Genomic DNA, 10,917 nt, shown 5'->3' with positions numbered 1-10,917 from the left:
ATTTAAGCTACTGCCCCCGCCCTTAGCTCCTGTCTTGGGGAATTGCCCTGTCCCCCTCCCCTTGCCAATTCTGCAGTGGAACCCTAGCCCTCCCACCCCCACCCCCAACCCACTTCTTTTCTGCCTCCCAAATAGGTACCTAAGTCCCTTTCATTGTAAGGTTTTTCTTGCTGGTTGCTATGGGGTGAGGGAGCAAAAAATAAACATCTGAGAGTCACAATGAAAAACGCTTCAGAAATTTATAGCGTAAAGTAGTGGAGAGAATAGAGGTTTGAAGACTGACCAGGCTCAAATTCTGGTAAAATCTTATCATTGATACATCCCTGGGGCAAATGGCACAACTTCCCTCAACTCCCTTTAGTCATGGAATAATAAAGAGGAGCCTGTGGGGAGGGCAGTTCAGCACAAGCTATCAAAATCTAAAGTACACACACTCTTCCACCACCGGGAAACTGCAATACAGAAATGCTCTCACCCATTCTTAAGACCTTCAATGCACAAAAGAGTTCCATGGCAACAGTGTTTATAACAAAAAATTGCAAATGTTCATTCGCCAGGAAGTAGGTAAATAAATTACAGAGCACTCGTAAGATGGAATTGCTTGGCAGCTGTCAAAACGAATGAAGGAGGAAAAAGACAGTATCTTCACAGCTCATTTCTTCTCCAACAATTTCGTGCCCAGTCTTGCCTTCACCCCTGCTGCCTTCCTCAGTGCTGGCGCTTGTGCCCTCTCACTGTTTGCCCCACGCCTTGTGGAGTACCCTGAGACCAGTGGAAGTTCCACAAAGAGCTGGGGATTTGTGCAGGGAAACTGAGCGGGGTTCAGTGCTGTTTGAGAGTTGGATCTTCTGACCTTTCTGAAGGCAGCTCCCTAATAGCTGAGTGAGAAGTGGAGCCCGGCTTCCCAGCTCCTAGCCCAGTGTTCATTTCAGTAGCTCAGGCTCTCCTCACCCCTCACTTGTGCTGTTGCAACAGCCTCCACTAAAGTTTCTGCCTCTGTCTCATTCCTTCCAGTATGTCCTCCCCGCTGCTGCTGGAATAATCTTCCTAAAGCACAGCTCCGCCCTCTCCTAGCCCCAGGGTGGTTACAGCGGAAAGTCCACTTGCATTAGCAACAGACACAGACGCTAAACCAGTCCCATATTATCTCCCTGTAATCGCTTTTAAGAAGCACCTTTGCTCCGGCCAACCTCGTGCCACCCTAAAGCTCCCACTGTTGTCTTTGTTTATATCATTTTTTCCTCCTATGACATTTTCTCTTCTCTTACTCTGCTTCCCTGCTGGGATCCTTTCTCCATCTTTCCATACCCAACATACTGACCCTCTAATGCCACCTCTGGGACTTCCCGGATCACAGCCTCTCCCACCGTTCTTCCCACCCTGCTGCCTCCAGATTCCTGAGGCACCATTTATGGGACTGATGTCCCCATTAGGCAGGAAGAATAATCACTACAGCAGATTTCCCAGAGTTCCCCCGGGGGATCTGGCATTTCATAGGCAGCAGATGCTCAATAACTCCTTGAAAAAATGATTAATGAGTAAACCACAGCAGTGGATTACTACAGGGATAATTTCTAAGTGAATGAAAGACTAAATGAATGAGCTGCCCTGAATTAATGAAGGAATGATTACAACCGACCCCTGAGTCTTATGGTCCCTGGTCCGTTTTCCCCAGACATTTGAAAGTCAACAATGAAAAGATCTCCGTCTTGGTAAAAAAATGTCCAGATGCAAGCTAAGGGTCTGATTTCCTCAGGATCCCATGAGTACACCCTAGCAGAAACACAGTCCAACAACAACTACAGAAAAATACTGATAGCCCCCACCAAAGAAAATATAGTTTACCTCATTCATGCATTCATGAGTTTTAAAAATGTAATTTAAAATAAGTCATAGTTTTTTCTTGTACTTAGGCAGTGAGGGGAAGCAGATAGCCTCAGTAGTGTTGGTGGATATGTTACCATATGTTAACACAGAGGTCAACGTGGAAATACATATCAAAAAAATTTTTTTAAATATGTTTATCTTTTATCCTAGCAACTCCACTTCTTTTTGTTTTTTTAACATTTTTTATTGATTTATAATCATTTTACAATGTGTCAAATTCCAGTGTAGAGCACAATTTTTCAGTTATACATGAACATATATGTACTCATTGTCACAATTTTTTCTCTGTGAGCTACCATAAGATGTTGTATATATTTCCCTGTTGCTATACAGTATAATCTTGTTATCTATTCTACATTTTGAAATTCCAGTCTGTCCCTTCCCACCCCCTGCCCCCTTGGCAACCACAAGTGTGTATTCTATGTCTATGAGTCTGTTTCTGTTTTGTATTTATGTTTTGTTTGTTTGTTTGTTTTTTAGATTCCACATATGAGCTATCTCATATGGTATTTTTCTTTCTCTTTCTTGCTTACTTCACTTAGAATGACATTCTCCAGGAGCATCCATGTTGCTGCATTATGTTGTCAGTTTTTATGGCTGAGTAGTATTCCATTGTATAAATATACCACATCTTCTACATATTCTTTATCCAGTCATCTGTTGATGGACATTTAGGCTGTTTCCATGTCTTGGCTATTGTAAATAGTGCTGCTATGAAAATTGGGGTGCAGGCGTCATTTTGAAGTAGGGTTCCTTCTGTATATATGCCCAGGAGTAGGATTCCTGGGTCATACGGTAAGTCTATTACTAGTCTTTTGAGGAATCTCCATCCTGTTTTCCACAGTGGCTGCACCAAACTGCATTCCCACCAGCAGTGTAGGAGGGTTCCCTTTTCTCCACAGCCTCTCCAGCATTTGTCATTTGTGGACTTTTGAATGATGGCCATTCTGACTGGTGTGAGGTGATACCTCATTGTAGTTTTGATTTGCATTTCTCTGATAATTAGTGATATTGAGCATTTTTTTCATGTGCCTATTAACCATTTGTATTTCTTCCTTGGAGAATTGCTTGTTTAGGTCTTCTGCCCATTTTTGGATTGGGTTGTTTGTTTTTTTCTTATTAAGTCGTAGGAGCTGCTTATATATTCTGGAGATCAAGCCTTTGTCGGTTTCATTTGCAAAAATTTTCTCCCATTCCATAGGTTGTCGTTTTCTTTTACTTATGGTTTCCTTTGCTGTGCAGAAGCTTGTAAGTTTAATTAGGTCCCATTTGTTTATTTTTGCTTTTATTTCTATTGCTTGGATAGACTGCCCTAGGAGAGCATTTTTGAGATGTGTCAGATAATGTTTTGCCTGTATTTTCTTCTAGGAGGTTTATTGTATCTTGTCTTATGTTTAAGTCTTTGATCCATTTTGAGTTTATTTTTGTGTATGGTGTAAGGGAGTGTTCTAGCTTCATTGATTTACATGCTGCTGTCCAGTTTTCCCAACACCATTTGCTGAAGAGACTGTCTTTATTCCATTGTATATTCTTGCCTCTTTTGTCGAAGATGAGTTGACCAAAAGTTTGTGGGTTCATTTCTGTGCTGTCTATTCTGTTCCATTGGTCTATATGTCTATTTTTGTACCAATACCATGCTGTCTTGATGACTGTAGCTCTGTAGTATTGTCTGAAGTCTGGGAGAGTTATTCCTCCAGACTCTTTCTTTCTCTTCAGTAATGCTTTGGCAATTCTAGGTCTTTGATGGTTCCATATAAATTTTATTATGATTTGTTCTAGTTCTGTGAAATATGTCCTGGGTAATTTGATAGGGATTGCATTAAATCTGTAGATTGCCTTGGGCAGTGTGACCATTTTAACAATATTGTTTCTTCCAATCCAAGAGCATGGGATATCTTTACATTTTTTAAAGTCTTCTTTAATTTCCTTCATCAATGGTTTATAGTTTTCTGTGTATAATTCTTTCACCTCCTTGGTTAGATTTATTCCTAGGTATTTTATTACTTTGGGTGCTATTTTAAAGGGGAGTGTTTCTTTACTTTCTTTTTCTGATTCCTCGTTAGTGTAAAGAAGTGCAACTGATTTTTGAACGTTAATCTTGTAACCTGCTACCTTGCTGAATTCTTCCATCAGCTCTAGCAGTTTTTGTGTGGACCTTTTAGGGGTTTTTATGTATAGTAACATGTCGTCGGCATATAATGACACTTTTATCCATTTCTTTTTTTTTTTATTGAAGTATAGTTGATTTACAATATTTACAATATCTCAGGTGTACAACAAAGTGATTCAGTTTATACATATATATAATCTTTTTTAGATTCTTTTCCTTTATAGGATATTGCAAGATATTGAATATAGTTCACTGTGCTATACAGTAGCTCCTTGTTGTTTATCTGTGTTATATATAGTAGTGTATATGTTAATCCCAAACTCCTAATTTGTTCTTCTGTACCCTCTTTTCCCCTTTGCTAACCGTAAGTTTGTTTTCTATGTCTGTGAGTCTCTTTCTGTTTTTAAGTAGGTTCATTTGTATCATTTTTTTAGGTTCCACATATAAGTGATATCATATGATATTTGTCTTTCTCTGACTTCACTTAGTATGATAATCTTTAGGTCCATCCATGTTGCTGCAAATGACATTATTTTTATGATTGAGTAATATTCTGATATATATTCATATACATACATATATATGTGTGTATACACACGCACACACCACATCTTCTTTATCCATTCACCTATTGATGGACATTTATGTTGCTTCCACGTCTTGGCTATTGTAAATAGTGCTGCTCTGAACATTGGGGTGCATGTGTCTTTTCGAATTAGAGTTTTCCACTTTTCCAGATATACAGCAACTTTACTTTTAAGACTTAATCCCAAAGGAATAATTGGGTAAGAAGACAAAGACTTAAATACAAGAACTTTTATTACAATACTGTTAATAATTAGTGCCACATATGTTGCTTTCACTTGCATATCTTTAATTGACTTTACATATGCATAGCAGTAATTTTAATTGTTTTCTTATAAAATTGTCCTTCAGACACTTTGTTTAGTTTTCTGTTAGGTTCATTTGCTTTTTGCTCCTTGATTTGTGAGTACTCATTTTATATTAATAAAATTAAGATTTGCTCTTCAAAAAAATACTGTTAATAAGAATTATAAACAGGAAACAATATAAAAGTCGACACATTCTAGTTTATTGACCATATATGTATATAATGTTTATTTGTGAAAAGAAGAATTGTGAATACCTATACACCAATGGCTAGGATTATGAGAACTGTTTTTTTATTTTGTACACTTTTGTAGGTTTTGAAAAATAGTCATTGATAAACTTACTTTTATAATTAGAAAAACATTTGGAGAGCCCAGGAGGCAGCCAGAGGGCCCTGGCTTGGGTCCCTCCAGCCCCAGCTCTGCTTGTCCTGCTCCCTGGCCTCTGCTCTGTCTCTGCCCAAGGACTCAGCCTGGGAAAGTCTGTCCCAGCCCATTTTCTGGAACAGTTAAAACAATGGGGTTTTCTACAGCAACGTCAAGAGCAACCTCCAGACTAAACCTTGGGCTCACTTCAGGCTCAGCACAGGGAGTGGAGTGCGCGAAGGTCTCACAGCTCGGGGAAGACTGCACAGTGGGGCCCTGGAGGGCAGGCTTCCTCTTCCGTGGCCCTGCCCAGCTTTGTTCCAAAGGCACACCGCCTGTGGCTATGTCCTTGTAACTCAACAGCTTCGTCCCAGCCCCCGGGTGTGAACTAATAAGGCCCGGGCCGGGTTCCAAATCAACCAGAATAGAGGGGAGGGGGCAAGAGTGTTATTTTAGCCCAAAAGCTCCACGGGAAAGGAGCAGTGTAGTAAAATAATATTGCTCATATTTCATAATTGTTAAGTGCCAGACACTGTGTTGGTGAAACCTGGAGGTCAGTGACTTTGGACAAGAACCTAATCTCCATGAATCTAGTTTTTTTCATCTAGTAAGTGATAAGGTAATGCCTATCTCTTAGGGTGCTGTGCAGAACAAATAGATTATGCTTGCAAAAGACTCAACTCAGTGCCTGGAGTGTAATAATTGATCAATAAGCAATAATTGTTTTATCATTCTTGTTGCAGTCACACTGATATGCAGAAGGTGACCTGCCCTCCTTACCTGCCTTCTCATCATGTCAGCTGGACCATCCCAGTGGGGAGAGTGGCTGGCACTACCAGGACCTTCCTTCCTAGTGCGGAACCTTCCTCACAGCCCGCTGAAGAAACCAACCCCACTGACACCTCGATCTTGGACTTCCAGTCTCCAGAACCGTGAGACAATTAATTTCTGTTGTTTACATCACCCAGTGAACTTTACAGGGTACAAGACTTGGCCTGTGGTATAACTGAAACTGTGGTGGGTAAGGTGTGATGTCTTATCTAGAGACAAGTTTAGTCAGCACCTGCTATGATCTGGGCACCGTAGTAGGCTAGAGAAATACAAAGTAATAAGCTGAGGATTATTGAACATTTACAGTATCAGATCCTGAGCTTCATGGGGAGTCTCTCTTGCATTCCCCATGATAACATTATGGAGTAACCACAGTTCTTACCTTCATTTTGCCCGTGTGGAAACTGAGGCCCAGAGAGATTGAAAACCTTGCTCCCAAAGTCAGAGTGTGGAAAGGAGAGCCAGGATTTGAACTCAGGAAGTCTGATCCCAGGGTCCACACACTTCACCATTATAGCTCAGTCCCTTCCTCTCACTAAGGAAGCAGAGCCCTGTCAAGGCTCTTATAATCTAGATCTAGAGTCACTGATAGGTCTGGCGGAGACCTTGAAAAGTAGCTAATCAGATACCCTCTAAGAACAAATGAAACTGAGAACCAGGGAAGGCATGTGACTAGCCTTGCAATGAGAAAGTGACCCAGCTGGGACATGAACCCAGGTCTCCTGACCCCCAGGCTGTGTGCCTTGGTGTGAGTGGGGACATGGGTTCTAACCGGTCCATCACCCAGGTTTGTAGCTCTTTGTCCCACAAATGGGCAGGAAAGTCAGGGAGGTGTGAAACGCTGGCTTCTGTACCTGGAGAAGACTTGGGCCAGGAAGGAATCCTACTGAACGTCCCTGCACATCTGAGTTCTTTCCCTCCCCTGGGACTCCAGTCCCTCTGTCCCCACCTCCTCTGAGTTTTGGGTTAATCTGGGCCGGATGTGAACAGAATCCCACAAGCACAGGGCCCAGGCTTTATTCTGAGTGATGAGCTGCATGTTACAACTCAGGACATAGACAGTACAGTCCCTGGGCTCTAAGGATGCAGAGGACCCTGGGCACCTAGCTCTGTCCCTAAAGGAGACAAAATGATCCTTATCATGTCAGTTCCAGCCAGAGGAGGCTGCAGCCAATTCCACAGAAGGCCAGGTGGCGCCTTTCAGAGCCGGGAAGTGATACCGGTGAGCCTTCCTCGTATTTCACAGCGCTATATGTGTTGCACCTGACCTCTCCTCTTGCCCCCACCCTTTCTCCAGTGGCCTTGTCTTTCTGCTGCGGTCCCGAAGCTGTGGCGCTGGAGCTGGGGCTGGAGGGGTCTGGGCACCAAAACCTGGGACTTGATTCCCCTGAAAAACACCCATGAATGGTTCTTCCAGAGACCTGGGGTTCTTACAGAGCTCTCTAGAAACAGCAATGGTCTCCTTGGAGCCCAAACAGTTCCTGAGCTGTCAGGCACCTGCCAGCACATGGGCTTAACGTTCAGGGAAACACTTTGCTAGAGCAGCTGTTACATGTGAACTTCTGTGGGTCACTTCAAGTCACGCAGTGACTTTCCACTCACCTGAAAGGCAGGACAGCCCCGGCTGGTGGATTTGGTCCCCCGCACTCAACTAGAGGCAGAAAACGTCAACCCTGAAATGGGTCCAGGGCACAAATGGTTGGGTCATTGACACACTTTCTTGTTGGATTGTTTCATATTTTGGACTTCTACACATAAAAATGCGTTTGCAAAGAGAGGTCAGATGCTTGGAGGTTAATAATAAAAATGCTATCAATTAGTACTCTAGCTCAGCTTCCTCATTGCAGGAGGAAACTAAGACCCGGAGAGAAAACAAGTTGTCCAGAATCACACAGCTAGTGTCAGAGGCAGCAGTGAACCAGCAGAACCCAGGGATCTTAGGTCCCAGTGAAAATGGACCAACATTTACTGGTGTCTGAAATTTCACCATTAGGGATTGTTATTTATTTTTTTTTCACTCTATTTGATAGTCTTATTTGGGTATGTAAGAAATAAACAAATATATCATCATTATAAAAAAAATTTTAAGGACTGTATTTATAAAGGCTTTAAAAGTTTTCTTTTGCCCTTTCTTGTCCTCTTCCCAATCCCATTCCCTTCCCCAGGGGTGCCCAGGGTTAACAAATGGGTGTCAGATCCTTCCAGGCCGCGTTCAATGCGGCTACAAAGATATCGTCTATATATGACCAGGTTTTGAAATATACACTTACTATATATTATAAATGTGGTTACCTATTTAAAAATCCAATTTCTGTATCACCCCATTCATGAACATAAGATCAAATTAAACTGTTTTGAGACTTCCTCTGTTCACTTAAACTTTTATCTTAAGCTTTTTTCTTGTTGGTCCTTCTACAACCTTGGCGTTTTGTCAGTGGCTCCGGAGTACTCCATCGTGTGGAGGCACCACAATGTATATTTAGCCATTTGTCTTTCTTTGGACATTCAGTTGTTTCCCATCTTTTTCTGTTGCAGTCACAACTGCAGTGAACTTCCTTGTATGTAAGCCTCTGGGCCATGAGCCAGTGTTTCTGCAGAAGAGCTGTCTAGAAGTGAAAAATGTGAGATTATTTGTCTAGAGAAGTTCTCACTTTAGGTTGTAGTGTCACTATAATGCTGTCTGAAGGGTTCTCTTCTGAACCTTCTCTGAAGGCCTTCAATAGCCATAAATTGTCATCTAGAATCACCTGTGAAAACGAAGTATGGTCCCTATTTTACAAAATGAGATTTCAGCCAGGAATGAGCTAAGGCCAGAATTCAGCTCTTGTCATCATGCCCAACTGGCTGTGCTGGGGGACGTCCCCTCAGCCTGGGTCAGTCCTCTGATGGCAGAACCCACCGCCCCGAGTGAAGGCCCCTGCCCGGCTGAGGGGAAGGGTCCCCAGCTCACCTGGGCTGGTCACCAGAATAGTGAGACTGAAGGAGTGAAGCACAGCCCACTGTCCGGAATGTGGGCTGAGAAGGAAGGGGCTCGCCCAGCGGCCCTGGGGAGAGTCCCAACACCGGCACAATGAACGGGTTAAGGACGTAGACTCTGAAGCTGGAGTCTTGGATTCAAATTGAAGCTCTGCGACTTTCCAGAGGGGTTTTCTTGGAAGTCTAGGTTTCAGGTTTCTCATGTGTAGGATGGAGATAGTAGCATTTACCTCCTCGTGTAATAAGGATGAATTGATTCAAAGCGTAGTTATGAGAGAGCAGTCTGGTCACCGATGGTTAGCAACCTGGCCTTTCCAACCAGGTTCTAAATAGCAAGATTGGGATGAAAAGATGTGCCTTAAAGTTATTTCCTTTTAAGAGAATCGAATTGTTCCTTCTTCTTTTGTTCCCTTTTCATTACCTTCCCACCCCCCAACAACTGAACCCCACACAGATATTTAATTAAAATATCATGTCAGTGCTTTGAGGAAGGGACCTGGAGTTCTCAGTCCCTGAAGATCAATCTTGTAGTTTCATCACAGGACCGGTGTTACAGAATGAGAACCTGAGGCTGTAGCAGAAAAAGTATGGGCCTCAGAGTCAGACAAACCTAGAGAGAAGACAGGTGCCTCTGATGATTAGCTGTGTGATTTTGCAAGTTTCTTAACTTCTCTGAATCTCCATTCTCTCCATCGTGAAATGAGGATTAAAAAAAGGTAGCTACTTTGCTGGCTGATTGTGAAGTTCACAAAGAAAGTAATACTCCTAGCATAGTGTCCAGCTCACAGAGTTGGTAGCTAAACCTGCTATTATGACATATTACCTTCAGTTGACAACCTTGCTTCCTAGTCTGCTGAGAACATCAAAGCAACCAGAGAACTTCCACAAATTCCAGCCACCAATCTACTGCCCTTTCTGCACCTGCACCCACAGACTCTGCCTTCCCACCTTTGGCCCCAAAGGAGCCAACCTTTCCATTTGTGCACGAGATCCAGTCCACTTCACCTACCCAAGAACACTGCTCCAGCAATTCTTCATTTTCAATGTTTCTCTCTCTGCTGGATCACTCCCATCAGGTGAAAATATGCTGCTCTTTCTCCCATATTTTAAAACAGAAACAAATAATAAAAACCTCCTGACCCTACTTCTGCTACCAGCTACACACACCTCCCATCCCTTTTTTATGCTTCCCTTTGCAGCAAAACTTTTCTGTGCCTCATTCAGCATTTCCATTTCTGGCTATATACCCAAAAGAATTGAAAGCAGGCTCTCAAAGAGATACTTGCACACCCATGTTTATAGCAGCCTTATTCATGATAGCCAAAAGGTGGAAGCAGCCCAGATGTCCACTGATGAATGAATGGGTAAACAGAACCTGGTGTGTATATAAAATGGAATGCTACTCAGCCTTAAAAAGGAAGGAAATTCTAATTCATTCTACAACATGGCTGAACCTTGAGGACATGATGCTAAGTAAAAGAAGCCAGTCACAAAAAGACAAATACTGTATGATTCCAAAGACATACTGTATGAGGTACCTGGAGTGGTGAGATTCATAGAGAAAGTAGAATGGTGATTGCCAGGGGCTGGGGGAAGTGGGGAATGGGGAATTGTTGTTTAATGGATGTAGAGTTTCGGTTTTTGCAAGGTGAAAGAATTCCGGGGATAGCTGCACAACAACGTGAATATACTTAACACTACTCAAATATACACTTGAAAATGGTTAAGATGATAAATTTTATGATATGTGTATTTTACCATGATTCAAAGTTATAAAACAGTTTTGAAACTTTTCTCTGCCTCCAGTTTCTCTCCTCTCATTTTCCCCTCAACACACTCCAGTTAGCTTTCAGGCCC

At 42.4% G+C, this 10,917-nt stretch overlaps 1 long non-coding RNA gene across 1 annotated transcript in view; it reads left to right on the top strand.

Annotated features, from left to right (window-relative positions):
- Positions 1–5,743: 5,743 nt before the first annotated feature.
- LOC141574991 (uncharacterized) overlaps positions 5,744–10,917 on the top strand; it is a 40,671-nt gene continuing 35,497 nt past the window's right edge. Inside the window, exons 1-2 of the long non-coding RNA XR_012502195.1 lie at positions 5,744–5,872; positions 5,997–6,185. This is a non-coding gene — a long non-coding RNA (uncharacterized LOC141574991). The remainder of the gene's footprint in view (positions 5,873–5,996; positions 6,186–10,917) is intronic.

This window comes from Camelus bactrianus, chromosome 25, assembly GCF_048773025.1.
Source record: "Camelus bactrianus isolate YW-2024 breed Bactrian camel chromosome 25, ASM4877302v1, whole genome shotgun sequence".
Classification (NCBI taxonomy): Eukaryota; Metazoa; Chordata; class Mammalia; order Artiodactyla; family Camelidae; genus Camelus; species Camelus bactrianus.
This window is presented reverse-complemented; position numbering and strand designations above follow the sequence as displayed.